Source organism: Megalops cyprinoides, chromosome 11 (assembly GCF_013368585.1).
Source record: "Megalops cyprinoides isolate fMegCyp1 chromosome 11, fMegCyp1.pri, whole genome shotgun sequence".
NCBI classification, from domain to species: Eukaryota; Metazoa; Chordata; class Actinopteri; order Elopiformes; family Megalopidae; genus Megalops; species Megalops cyprinoides.
Genome location: NC_050593.1, coordinates 213,880 through 228,501, shown reverse-complemented (window position 1 = coordinate 228,501; position 14,622 = coordinate 213,880).

Sequence of the window (14,622 nt, the reverse complement as noted above, 5' to 3'; positions counted from 1 at the left end):
AAGAAATGGGGCGATCTCACCAGATATGGATTGGAGCAGAGTAGAGGGGATGGGGTCCAGAGGGCAGGTTGTGGCATGGTGGTCTGTGGTGAGTTGGAGCACTTCCAAGTCTTTGAGCGGCATGAAGGAAGACAGCTGGTTGCTCATGGTGGTCAAGAGTGTTGTTGAAGGAGCGAAGGAGTCCCGGATGCTGGGCACATTTTCCTCGAAGTAAACCCTGAAATCATTGGCAGAGAGGAGAGAGGGGGAGGGGGGAGAGGAGGGTTGAAAAGGTGGAGAAAAGTTTTCATTGGTTAGTTATATTAGCATTAATTTTGGATTGGAAGAAAGAGGACTTAGCTGATGTTGTTGCGGTTGTAAATGCTGTTAGCAGAGAGTGATAGGTAGCCAGGTCCACGGAGGATCTGGATTTCCTCCACTTCCTCTCAGCAGCTCGCAGCGCAGTCCTGTCAGAGCGGAGGGAGTCAGTCAGCCATGGACAAGAGGTTGATGGTCGCGATGGCCTGGAGACAGTAGGGCAGAGAGCATCTAAAGATTGAGAGAGACATGTGTTAAGGACTGATGTAGCAGACTCAGCAGGCATGATGGAGAAGGAGGGAAGGGGAGGGAGGGAAGAGAGAACAGTAGAGGAGAATGCAGACTGGGAGAGTGTGTGGAAGTTTCTTCTGAAAGTGAAGGTGGGGGGGATCAGTAGGGGGGTTGAGGGTGGAGGGGAGAGTGAGGATGAATGATACGAAGTAGTGGTCCGATACGTGGAGGGGAGTCACCGTGAGGTGGGTTGTGGTGCAGCTCCTGGTGAACACGAGGTCGAGCTGGTTGCCGGCCTTGTGGGTCGCAGGTGATGGCGAGAGGTTGAGGGCGAAGGTATTCCGTGCAGAAATGCACTGTGCCGTCAGGCTGCGGCACCAGAATACAGGGAAAACTCCAGGAGCTAGCTCTAGGGATGGCAAAACCGTATGGACTAAATACTCCACCTCCTTCTGCATTAGGTCCTTTTTAGTGGGATTCATATGATAAGTGTGCTGCTTGATCGGTGAATGATTACATACATCGATGTCATGAGACAGAACATCGGTCTGTGTGGAAACATTGGAAAAAATGGTGGGATGACTTTGAATTAACTGGGCAGGCAGAGCCAGGTGGGATAGATGAGACTCCAAGTCTCCCAGGATCTCAGAATTTTGCAACCGAGCACATGACATCGGAGCGGAGCGCATCACCAGCTCATCCTCCTCCGTCAGAGACAACACGGAGGACACGTTGCCGCTAGCCACACTGCGAGAGACATAAGCCTTTATCATGTTCACATGGCAGACATGACTTTTTCGCTTCCTATCCGGAGTTTTCACCACATAGTTGGTCTCACTCTTTGACTCGATGATGTAAGGGCCAGCGAATCAGGCTTGCAGAGCAGAGCCAGGGATGGGAAGCAAAACCAGGACTTGGTCACCAGGTGAGAAGTCTCGCTGCCTTGTCTTTTTGTCAAAATGAGTTATCATTTTGGACTGGGTCAGTTCCAGAGATTGTTTCACGGTAGCGAATGCACTGTGAAGCCGCTCGCGAAAAGAATTTACATAATCCAACACGTTATACTCAGCACAATTTTTACTAGACACCATGGACTCATGTAACAGTTTCAGCGGTCCACGAACCATATGGCCAAATACAAGTTCAGCAGGGCTGAAACCAAGGGACTCCTGTATGGCCTCCTGTACAGCAAATAAAAGGAGGGGAAGTCCATCGTCCCACTCATTACCCGAACTCAGGTAACAGGTCCGCAACATAGACTTGAGAGTCTGATAGAAGCACTCTAGCGCACCTTGGGACTCTGGGTGATAGACACCAGACACCTGGACGGACAACTCTTTTAGGATTTGGGCGAACAGTTTGGAGGTGAAATTTGAACTTTGGTCCATTTGGACGACCGTAGGTAAACCGAAAATCGAACAGAATTTCACCAGTGCCTTCACAGCTGCCTTTGCCTTGAGCGTGTGTAGCGGCACAGCTTCAGGATAGCGTGTGGCAGCGCACATCAAGATCAAAACATACTGATGTCAATAATAAGCCTCTCAAACCGATAACTGGGATAGGGTGAAGTGGACCCTGGGGAATCACCTGATTGGGCTTCCCTGCCAACTGACAAGTGTGACATGAACGGCAATGCTTTGACACATCCGACTTCAACCCGAGCCAAAAAAAATATTGGAAGACCCGATGATACATTTTCCAGACCCCTAAATGACCAGCTAAGGCATGATCATGTGCTAAAGCCAGCACTTGTGGCCAATACCCGACAGGAACAACAAGCTGATAAATCGTGTTCCACCCCATATCATTTTGTGTAGACAGTGTCCATGTTTGTGTTAAAGGTCCCTTGCCAAACTTACGCGTCTGGGCACGCGTCACCACACAGGTGGGGAAGGTGGAAGGAAACTGTTCGGTTAACTGGTCAGATACACTCAGTTCCTCAACCACCTCCGGCAAAGGAAACACTTTACCTCCCACCAAATCGTTGCCGAGGAGGAGAGAAACACCTTCCACAGGCAACCATGAACACACCCCAATTCATACATAGCCGGATACAAGCTTAGAATTGAGGTAAATGGTATCAGAATCAGAATCAGAATAGACTTTATTGTCATTGCATGGTGGGGGTGCAACCCCCACCGTGCAATGACCGTATGTAGGGGGACTGACACACAGCCCAGCTCTACACCACGCATCAACACATGCGACCCACAAAATGACACCTCTGAGAAAGGAAGCACACTGGGGATTGACCAACGCGGTACTGGGATCTATGGCTGGCGGTAACAAGTTTCTGGCATCAGCTTCCACTTCAGCCGCACCTGCCCTTACCAGACCAACACCCGCAACATTGGCCCCTTCACCCCGCGGTAACACTCCCTGGTCCATCAGCATTGGCTCTAACACAGATCTGATTTCTTTCTTTGTAGCACCACCAGGAACCGACACATTGAAGAAATTGGCAATCAACAACAGATCTGCCTTGCAACAGCGATTAAATTGTCCGAGCGTGGGACGTATGGCAAACTCCTCCAAATTAATTCCATGACATGACATATTCCATGACTACCCCCCACACACAACAATGAAAACTGCCAACCAAAAAACTCACCCAAACGAAGCAGACTCTGCAGCATAAGAACGGGGCAATCAGTGAGCTCTACCAGGCCATCAGCAAACAACAGACAACCCACCCAGAGGGATTTCTCATCTTAGCTGGAGATTTCAATCATGCAGACCCTAAGACTGTGTTTCCAAATATACATCAACACATTAACTTTCCAACACAGGGAAATAACACTTTGGACCTGGTCTACACAACACATAGAGGAGCATATAGAGTCTCACCCCTCCCCCACCTTGGCCTCTCTGACCACATCACTGTTATGCTAATTCCGGCATACAGACCACGGGTGAAAGTCACCAAAACGGTTCAGAGGCAGATCAGAGTGTGGCCAGAGGGTGCCTCCTCAGCACTGCAGGACTGCTTTGCCACCACGGACTGGGACATGTTCAGAAAGGCAGCCACCTACAACCAACACATCAACATTGAGGAGTACACAGAGACAGTTACAGCCTACATCACCAAATGCATTGATGATGTTACTGAAACCAAAACCATCAACACACGGGCTAACCAGAAGCCATGGCTGACAGGAGAGGTCCACAGGCTACTGAGGGCCAAAATGCTGCCTTCAGAGCCGGTGATGATGCTGCACTGAGAACAGCCAGAGCCAACCTGTCCCGCGGCATCAGGAAAGCCAAAAAGCAGTTCACACAGAAGTTAGCACAGAACTTCAGTGACAGCAGAGACACAAGGAGCCTGTGGCAGGGGATCCAGTCCACACTTTGAAGCAAACAACTCCACACCTGCACACAAATCACCACCCCCTCCTGACGATCAGGTCTTGTGCCTATCCCCAGCCAGCATGAAGAGCTCCCCCTCCGGAATCAATGCCCAGAAAGCTGCTGGGCCCGACAACATACCTGGCCGTGTGCTGAAGGACTGTGCAGAGGAGCTCAAAGTTGTCTTTACAGACATCTTCAACACCTCCCTGAGCCAGGCAGTTGTCCCTACCTGCTTCAAAGCAACCACAATAATACCTGTGCCAAAGAAGCCATCTCCATCCAGCTTCAATGACTACCGCCCTGTTGCACTGACGCCCATCTTAATGAAGTGCTTGAAACGGTTAGTCATGCGGCACATCAAATCTATCCTCCCTGCCTGGACCCATTCCAGTTTGCATATCGAGCCAACCGGTCCACAGATGACGCAATCTCCACTGCTATCCACTCAGCCCTCACCCATCTGGAAAAGAAGGACTCATAAAAAAGAAAACGGAGGACGAACAGCACGAGAGCAGGAGCAGACACGCAAACTCCATACATCCAAGGACGTAACATAATCTTTCTTTCTTTAGTCCGTGACTGTCAGAAAGATTACATTCCTTAAACTGAAACCACTGCAAAGATGCTTTATGTGTGGTAGTACAATTGCTGGTTTTCCACAAGCATGTGGTAATACTCAAAATTGAACTATTTCTGAGTAGGCATTCACTTAACACAAAACGGAAAAAAATGTGAAAATAATGCAGTTCAAATTTGACACAATGACAGTATAGAACCATATCTCACCTCTCTGAATATGGCACAGAATGTTTTCACTTAGTCATTGCATTTGTTTGTGGTGGCTGTCTTTTTTCACCAAATGTCGCAGATCATAGAAAATGTGTGCAGAAATTAGTGTGAAACAGATGAGTGGTGTTGGAGAATGTTGTGTGGTCTAATGTACTAATTGATCAAAATAATAAAAGTCCATTATGGTCATCCATAAGCAATTATGGCCAATCTTATGAAAATGACAGAAGAATAATAAACAAGCTACAGCCAGCTCCTCCATCTCCTCCAGTGCTTGGTCCCTTAACATGGCTAGTTAGGTAAGTACTCCATGGATTTTTGAATAGCTGCAGGTGATAATGTATCATACATGTCAATGTAGTTTAGAAACGATATGGCTAAAGGGCCAGTTGGCTCCTTTGCGAATGTTGCAACAACACCCAGAGTAGTTCTGGTTGTGCAAGTTATTTTGCTTGACAGCAGTTGGATGTGGCAAACTGATACTGATCAGGGCTGTTGTGGAAGAAAGCCCTGAGAAATTAGATCCTTTGTGTGTGAGGATTAATTTTGCTATCTCTGCACAGTTCAGATATTTTTGTATATATGTGTTACCTACCACTGAGCTATTAGGACTTGTTTAGTTACCAAGACGCACAGTTGTGTGGGAACCTTTTCAATTGTATTATTTTAGTTTGAACATTCCGAGTTCACAGGGCTGGGATTTTTGTGCTTTTCAACATGAGAGTGCAGGTTTGGAATTTATAATCCTGTACGCTGCGCTGATGCAAGAGTTCAGAGCTCAGTCTTTCCCTGCCTGGAGTGGGGAAACAGGTCTTGCAAAATACCAGCTCTCAGCCATTGAATTCTGTATTTTGTATGCTAATGACAAAGGGACCTATCATGTGAAATATATTGACAAGGTTCTGCAGTTTAGTTAGCTTGTAAAAGTAAGTGTCTGGATGTCAGGCAACATGGCAGGGATAAGAGAAATGAGATGCAGATATAAAAAGCTGAGTCTTATGGTTATCTGAAAACCAATGAGAGATTCAGCAGAGACCGGGCATTACACAACTTGTCCAAGAACAAAAGCAGAATTTAGGAGGTGTCCCATCAGTGAAAACAAATATGAACAGGGAAGGTTTCTGGTGACAGTTATGGACACAGTGCAAAACAATTAAAGTGAGTAAAATTAATGTTTTATGTTTTAATTTATTTAAAGACACTGACTATATTATGGCACTGTAGCATCATAGTGAGCAATGGGCAGGATGACATTCAAAAATGAGAAGGTAGCCAGCTGCTTGAGAATGTAAGGCTTTAGCAGTGTTACATGGAATTATATCTTGTTCAGGTATAACTGAACTAGTGCATTTAGTGCTTTGGAGCCAAATTAAAAATAAGGTATAATGTATGTATTAAATTAAATCATTATATAATTATGTTATTTGACATGTAGTTTCTGTAATAAAATAACAAAAGGATAATTATTGAATTTATTATATTTTTTGGTCCGACTCCATGTAGGAGCATGAATGAAGGTGTGGCAACAAAGGGCCTGATGTTGAGTTATGGGTCTACCTTAGAAATGCAGCAGTGTCCCCGTAGTGGGAAACACAATCTTTATGCTGAAAAGCATAAGTGTTTGGTATTGTTTCTGCAAGAGGCATAATGGTCTCTGATACAATAGATGGTGTTCCTCATAAACAGGGCTCTCAAGTCTCACGCATTCCCCGTGAGACACACGCATTTCACCAAGTTCACACGCTCATGCGCCACACCTTGTATTTCTCACGCTGAAAATTAAGGTGTCCTATTATTGGATGAGAATTAATGGATGAGGTGCAGGCATATGAATTGGGGTTAATAGCTGAGTTAATATTGACTAATCAGCCAATCACAGTAAAATCGAAAAGTAAGTTTTTCCGCTGCAAGCACGTTATGTGATGAACGCACTCACACACGGAGTGCAAGGTGGAAGTGGAAGAGCAACAACCCATGAATACGGTAGTTGAACACCTCATTTTTTTTTTTTATCATTCATTAGAATTTTGATGTAATGATTTCCTGGATGAAATAGGATAGCTGAAGGAAATTGCTTGCCTTTGATTTACTGAAAACTTATGTTGGGAATGTAGCCAAATTCATACTAAATTAATTACCTATTTTGGTGAAACCTGAAAGGAATACTAAAGGACTGTTTTCAAATTCTACTTTATTACTTTATCATGCATATGCCACCATAGCTGTGTTGTCATGCACGGCACATGTCTTAATGCAGAACACTCTGGCTCTCATGATTCAATTGTGTCTTGTTATGTGTCCTATTTCAAAATGTCAGGAAAGAAGCAAGAGTATTCTTTCATTTTTGGAAGCAAAGGGTCAGCCCCCTAAAAAGTTTGCCAGGTCAGAGGAAGAGGCGGTGGCAGAGACAATTGAGAAGACACCAAGGGAGACAGTAGTGGAGACAGTGGAGGAGACTGTAGGGGAGATAGTGGAGGAGACCGTAGAAGAGACAGTGGACGAGACAGTGGAAACAGGGAAAACAGAGCATTATGTGGAGCTGCCACCTATAGATGTACTTTTAAAAGTGAGTGGTCAACAAAATGGCCATTCATCACCATAGGCTCCACCAGCTCCTATTACTGGTACTCTGTTTGCAGACAAGAGAACTCCTGTGCCCATCAAGGTGTGACAGATATCAGGCATATAAAAAGTAAAGGGCATCAGGCCAAAGAACAGACACTCCAGTCAACAAGCAGCATTGCACAGTTTTATGCCCCAGCTTCTGTTGTTGGCATGACAGCACAAGAGGTACATGATACATATGAAAACCATTAAGCTTGTGGTAACATTAGGTATATTGCAAATTTCTTATTATTGTAGGTTATGGTAATAATTAAAACAAACAAGAAACTCTTAATGTTGCATGGAATGTTTACATGATTCTGTGCTTTAATTAACCCATTTCTGTTGCAGACAAGGAGAGCTGAGGTAAAGATTGCAGTTGCAATGGTCCAACATAATGTGCCATTTGCAGTAGCAGACCATTTCAGCCCATTGTATAAGGAGTACTTCAAAGATTCCATCACTGCACATAATTTCAAGTGTGCCAGCACCAAAACAACGTGCATTATCAATGAAGCAGTGGCACCACATTTTAGAAATCAATTGGTGATGAAGATGAGGGAAAATCCTTTCACATTAATCACAGATGGCTCTAACGATACAGGTATCAATTTGACTACTTTTGTATATATTTGTTTCTCACACTTTCCAGCACCCATTTCTTCAACACACAGACACACAATTTCAGTGTAGTGTGTAACTTTAAATATGTAAAACATGTATCTTATCATTGCAGGACAAGAGAAGATGAATCCACTCACTGTGCGGATATATGACAGTGACATCAACAAAGTTGTCCATATGTTTTTTGCCTGGTGGGAGTAAGTGTGGCACAGCTGAAGTGATCTACCAAAAGATGAATGAGGTCTTGCAGAAACATGCCATACCATGAGGAAACTGTGTAAGCCTGTCCATTGATAATGCACCTGTCAATACAGGAGCAAAAAATTCCATCGCATCCAGAATTCTGAATGAAAATAGCAATATCTATATCCATGGGTGCCCCTGCCACGTTATCCACAACACTGCCAAACAGGCTGGGCAGAGGTTTTCAGAAGTAAGTCTGATCATGTATTCTTTCAGTGATGTGTCTGTTAGGCCTAATCCCAAGTGAAGTAGTTTCTTCTGTAGTGGTGTAATGAATCTGTGACCAAAATGTAATAAGGTGATAAATCATCATGTATTGCAGGTGACTGGATTTGATCCAGAGGATCTGACTGTGGATGTTGGATACTGGTTTAGGGGAAGCAGCAACCGTAAAGGTTACCTGTCAGGTTTGTGCCTTAACCAGCACCAGTGTAGTACAAATAAAATGCGGAAGAATTTCAATGGACTGAAATTTTAGATGTTACATTCTTGTCACAGAATTTTGTGAGTTTGATGGAAGTGAGTACTTGGAAATACTTCAGCACATTTCCATACGATGGCTGAGCCTGGAGAGGTGTTTGACTCGCATTCTGCAGCAGTATGAGCCACTCACCAACTACTTCAAGTCATTAAGTAGGCTGCATGTTTCATTGACACAAATGCAATATTCCTACTAAAATGGAAACACATGTAGTATGCACAACCTGTGCTTTTTTATTCACAGATGAGAAACAACCAAGGTTCAGAAGGCTGGTGGATGCATTCTCTAACCCACTAATGGAGGTGTACCTCCTCTTCTATCAAGCAACACTGCCAGTCTTCTCCACCTTAGACCTTGTCCTCCAGAGAGAGGACTCATCCATCTTCCTTCTACATGAAGAGGTAAAATAGGAGTTGGGCTATGCTTTTTGCCAATAATGTGCAATGTTTGGTCATTATTCCATTAGCTGATTCTTCTTTGTTCAAATTTTGAAATCCTTTCTGAAATACAACTTTGTAGATGGCAAAGTTCATCTGTATGTTGTGCTCTAAGTTTCTGAAGCCTGTAACACAGGCAGACACTGTTTGGCCAGAGGCTTATTTTATTTACATTTATTCATTTAGCAGACACTTTTATCCAAAGCGACGTACAAAAGTGCAAATAGTGGGCAAACAACAGGCACAAGGGCAAGATGTGTACAGGTCATACAATGCAGACAGTGCTGAAGCTGAGTGCAAGGTCAGTGTAGCGAGACAGAACTAATCTGATCTGAGGTTACATATCAAATACAGTCACTGGGACAATAAAGTGCTGCTATACTACCTAGGCAAAACGTGCTACAAATACAATGTAACTTGCTACATGTACGAGCCAAGAATCATAGATTTACAAGGTCAAAAGGCAAAGGTGTCAGTCCAGGCAGAGTCTGAAGAGGTGTCTTCAGCCCACGTCTGAAATTACAAACAACTGAGAAATTTCAGACATTTCAAACAACTGAGTCCTGACAACAAGTTTGGAGTTGAAGACACATTGGACGGAACAATGGCGGCGATGTCTTAAGATGTAAGTGATGTAAGTGATACTGATAGATGGCTTCGTCTAACAACCCAGCAATTTACTTACTCATGACATGGATTGAGATATTTGCATAGCCTGTTAGGCTACTATCCTTTTTTTCAGACAGCAAGATCTATAGATCTATTTAGATTAACACTTTAATATCCTAAAATTATAAGTGTAATAAAAACAACAACAGGATTGTTATGCCTAATTCCACTTTTATTCGAATACGAATACAAATACAGATAATTTTGCCTCAACAAATACAGATACAAATACAAATACTGGGCACTCTGCACATCCCTAATATATAAACATACACACACTGATGAGCCAAAACATTATGACCACTCACAGGTGAACCAAATAACGCTGATCATCTCCAAACAAGGACACATCTCAAGGTCTGAGTAGATTAGATGGTAAGCAAACAATCAGTTCTCGTAGTCAACGTAACGTAAATGGACTGCATTTATATAGCGCTTTTCTACTCATTTCTACTTTTCTACTCATTTGAGTACATCTACCTACCAGTGGCAGAGGCTGCTATACAGGCTTACCAACTGGCCACTGGGAGCTGTTGGGGGTTCAGTATCTTGCTCAAGGACACTTCGACACTCTGCCAGGATGAGCCAGATTCAAACCAGGGACCTTCCAATCCCCAGTCGACTGCTCTACCTCCTGAGCCACTGTCGCCCGCCGATGTCACCCTGACATGAGCAGAAATGAGCAGGAATAAAGACCTGAGCAACTTTTACAAGGTCCTAATTGTTATTGCCAGACAACTGGGTCAGAGCATCTCTAAACGGCAAGGCTCGTGGGGTGCTCCCAGTCAGCAGTGGTGAGTACCTACCAACAGTGGTCCGAGGAGGGACATTTACATTTACATTTATATTTAGCAGACACTTTTATCCAAAGCGACGTACAAAAGTGCATACAGTAAGTATAGTGACAGTACGGGGACAGGATGTGTACAGTTCCACAATGAGACAGTTCTCAGCTGAGAGCAAGGTCTGTTTGAGGACACAGTACTATCAGATTTGTACAACTACAGCGTATAAGGCAACTAATATGATACACCTTCAAACAGCAAACTTCAACAACTTCAAACAGCACAATGAGTGTCAGGGTAAAGGCGGCAACAGGAAACAATTCAAAAAGCACAGCAATTTACAACAGCACTGATTGGGGGGGTGGGGGGGGGGGACAGCAATTTTGTGCTGGGTCAGTCCAGGTAGAGTCTGAAGAGGTGTGTCTTCAGGCCCTGTCTGAAGGAATGGGGTGAAGGAGCTGTCCGTAGCGGGACAGGGAGTTCGTTCCACCACTGGGGAGCGATGTAGGTGAAAGGACAAACCACAAACCGGCGAAAAGGTGTTGGGCCCCCAAGGCTCATTGATGCGCGAGGGCAACAAAGGCTATCCTGTCTGGTCCGAACCGACAGAAGGTCTACTGTGGCACAAGTCATACAAAATTTTAATGATGGTTACAGAAGGAATGTGTCACAACACACAGTGCATCGCACCCTGCTGCGTATGGGGCTGCGTAGCCGCAGACCGGTCAGAGTGCCCATGATGCTCTGTCCACCATCAAAAGTGCCTACAACGGGCATGCAAATGTCAGAACTGGACCTTGGAGCAGTGGAAGAAGGTCACCTGGTCCGATGAGAACCGTTTTCTTTTAGATCATGTGGATGACCATGTACATGTGCGCCGTTTACCTGGGGAACTGATGGCACCAGGATGCACTGTGGGAAGACGATAAGCCAGTAGAGGGAGTGTGATGTTCTGCGCAATGTTCTGCTGGGAAACACTGGGTCGGGCCATTCATGTGGACGTCAATTTGACACGGGCCACCTATCTAAACATCGTTGCAGACTAGGTACACCACTTCATGGCAATGGCATTCCCTGATGGCAGTGGCCACTTTCACTGCTTCTGGCCGGCACTGGGCAGATAGAGTTAAAGACAAGTTAGACAATGTACTTTAAGACATTTAAGATTGATAGACAATAGTAATTAACAGCAGAGTGATTATAAAAATGTCTCCTAGGATGTCCGGTTCTTGGAACACAGTCGGCTTTGATGGGCAGGGCAGTGAGGTAGCAGGACTGGAAATTGGGCTGAGATGCTTGGGCTACAGCTCCGGACAGGAGCCCGGAGCAGGGGTAGGAAGCAAACAGAAAACAGTGATTAGTGGATGATAAGAATGGCAGGGATGTAGAACAGAGAGGCAGGAGAGGAGGGGCAGTGAAAAAGGTGCCAGTATGCAACAAGGAAAAAAACTCTGGCAGACTAACATTATGGCAGCATACCTAGGGGACAGGAGGCAAGGGACCGGCATAGTCATGAGGGCGACCCTAAGACAGTCAACACCAGATCACGGCACAGAGTCCATGATAAAGTGACAACAATGACCACTTAGTCTACCAGAGACTATGATCCCTGCCATTACCAGGCCATGTCCCTCAGCTGAAGGATTTACTGTATAGATATATTTTGAGCCTAGACTTAAAGGTGGAGAGAGAGTCTGTTCCCCGAATCTCGGTGGGTAAGCTGTTCCACAGGAGAGGGGCTCGATAGAAAAAGGCACTACCGTCTTTAGTAGTTTTGCCCACTCTTGGAATCAGAATCAGAATAGATTTTATTGTCATTGCACGGTGGGGGTGCAACGAAATTGTGGGTGATCTGCAACAGCAGCGCACTGTGGAGAATTTATGTAAACACAATACAAATAAGGCACACGACACAGGAAAAAAAAAAAAAAAAAAAAAAAAATATATATATATATATATATATATATACAAAATATACAATAAAATACAATAAATACAGTAAAATACAAATTTACAAATTTAAAAAGAAGACACATTGTAAATGAAAAGAAATATAAGAAAAACTTGTGCGTTAATATGGCCTTTTTTAAAAATTACTTAAAGTGCACAGTGGAATTGCACAGTTGCACAGTCTTTGATGGCTGCAGTTGGGGCAAGGGTCCATCAAGGTCCAGTGTAAAATGAGTGAATTTGCTCCTGATTGAATTTTGGCCTATAACCAATTCTGATTCTGCATGTGTGGGTTATAGGGTTGGGCGGCAAGACTGAAACCCTTACAAAAAGGAACATCCAAGCCCAACTAAATTATCCCAAAAGATTCATTCAGTCATCCCAAACCATGTGGGAAATGTGCTATGGTCTGACAACACAAAGGTTGAACTTTCTAGCCTGAATTGTAAAAGATATGTTTGGTGCAAAGCCAATAAGGCTTATCATCCCAGGAACATCATACCGACTCTGAAGTATGGTGGTGGTAGCATCTTGCTTTGGGGCTGTTTCTCTTCAGCTGGGTCAGGGGCTCTTGTCAAGATAGATGGGATAATGAATAGCTCCAAATGAGATATTTTGGCACAAAACCTGCTGGCCTCTGTCAGAAAGCTGAAGATGAAGAGGAATTTCACATTCCAACATGACAATGACCCAAAGCACACATCCAAGGCATGGCTTCAGAAAAGGAAAATAAAAGTCTTGGAATGGCCCAATCAGAGCCCAGACCCAAATCCCATCGAAAACCTGTGGAATGACCTAAAGAGAGCTGTACACAGGAGGTCCCCTCACAATTTGAAGGAACTTGAACTTTTTTGCAAAGAAGAGTGGGATAAAAGAGTGGGATAAAAGTCTAGATGTGCAAAGTTAATAGAGACTTACTCACAAAGACTTGCTGCTGTAATAAATGCAAAAGGTGCTTCCACAAAGTATTAGTTGGGTGGGGTGTGCAGACTTATGCAAGTTATAGTTTTTTTTATTTAAAATGTTCCTTATAATGAATAATTTGTTTTTTCTCTGGATTTTTGTTTGTTGGAAGATCACATTACATACAGAAAAAGTCTGACATTTACATTTTTGTTATTTCTGTCTTTACATTTCAAAAACCTTCAATTTCATAATGGTGTTTAGACTTTTTATATCCACTGTATATATGTGTATATAAAAACAGTTTCAATAAGATGAACATGAGTGATCAGGGCATTTTCATTTTCATTTTTGTCATTTTTGACATTAACAGATGGAGCCGATGAACCCCTCCTAACAACACCCTGTCTTTTCTGTGGGTTTATTCTCTAAGAGGGTCCATTAGGCTGGGTGTGCTGCTATACCCACAGCTTCACCTCTCCACCTTTATTTGTTAGTGTGCATTTGTTGGGATGGGGTCCATATGCTGAAACAGTACACAGACCATTCCCATATGCCCTACTGAAGTAAATGTTTGCATATGTAAAAACTCCCACTCCCGCTGCCTCAAGAGAGCCCATAACATCATAAAGGACACATCCCACCCCGGTCACTCTCTGTTCGAACTGCTACCGTCAGGCAGACGGTATAGAGCCATTAGAACAAGGACAACCAACTCAAAAACAGTTTTTATCCCACAGCTGTACAAGCTTTAAATGCCACTAAACACAATGTTCACGTTCACTGTGCAATAAGGGATCTGTGCAATTAATGTTCATGGTTCTTCACTTTGCAATAAGGGACCTGTGCAATTTTTCTGGCAGAATGTAGATATCTCTGTGTGTTTTTACTTGTGTTCTACCCTCTTTTACTTTTTATATAGCCTTACTTTTTAAATTATTTTTTATTTATTAGCTTTTTATTGATCTTTTGCACTGTTGAGGATTGCACTCAATTTTCATTGCACATGTTACAATGACAATAAAGAAATTCTGATTCTGATTCTGATTCTGAAAACAAGTTTGCACTTCAGTAATGGATTGGAGAAGTCTCCTTCAACTCCTTCACAAAGGACAGGTGGCCCTGCTCTTCTGCATTGCTCTATTTCCATATCTGTCTGCAGGCCTGGAGTTTACACAAGTCACCCTCAAGCCTCCAGGCACTTCCCACTTTTCTCCAGTGATTCCTTTAGTGGCTGCCTTCTTCCTCACAAGATGGGTTT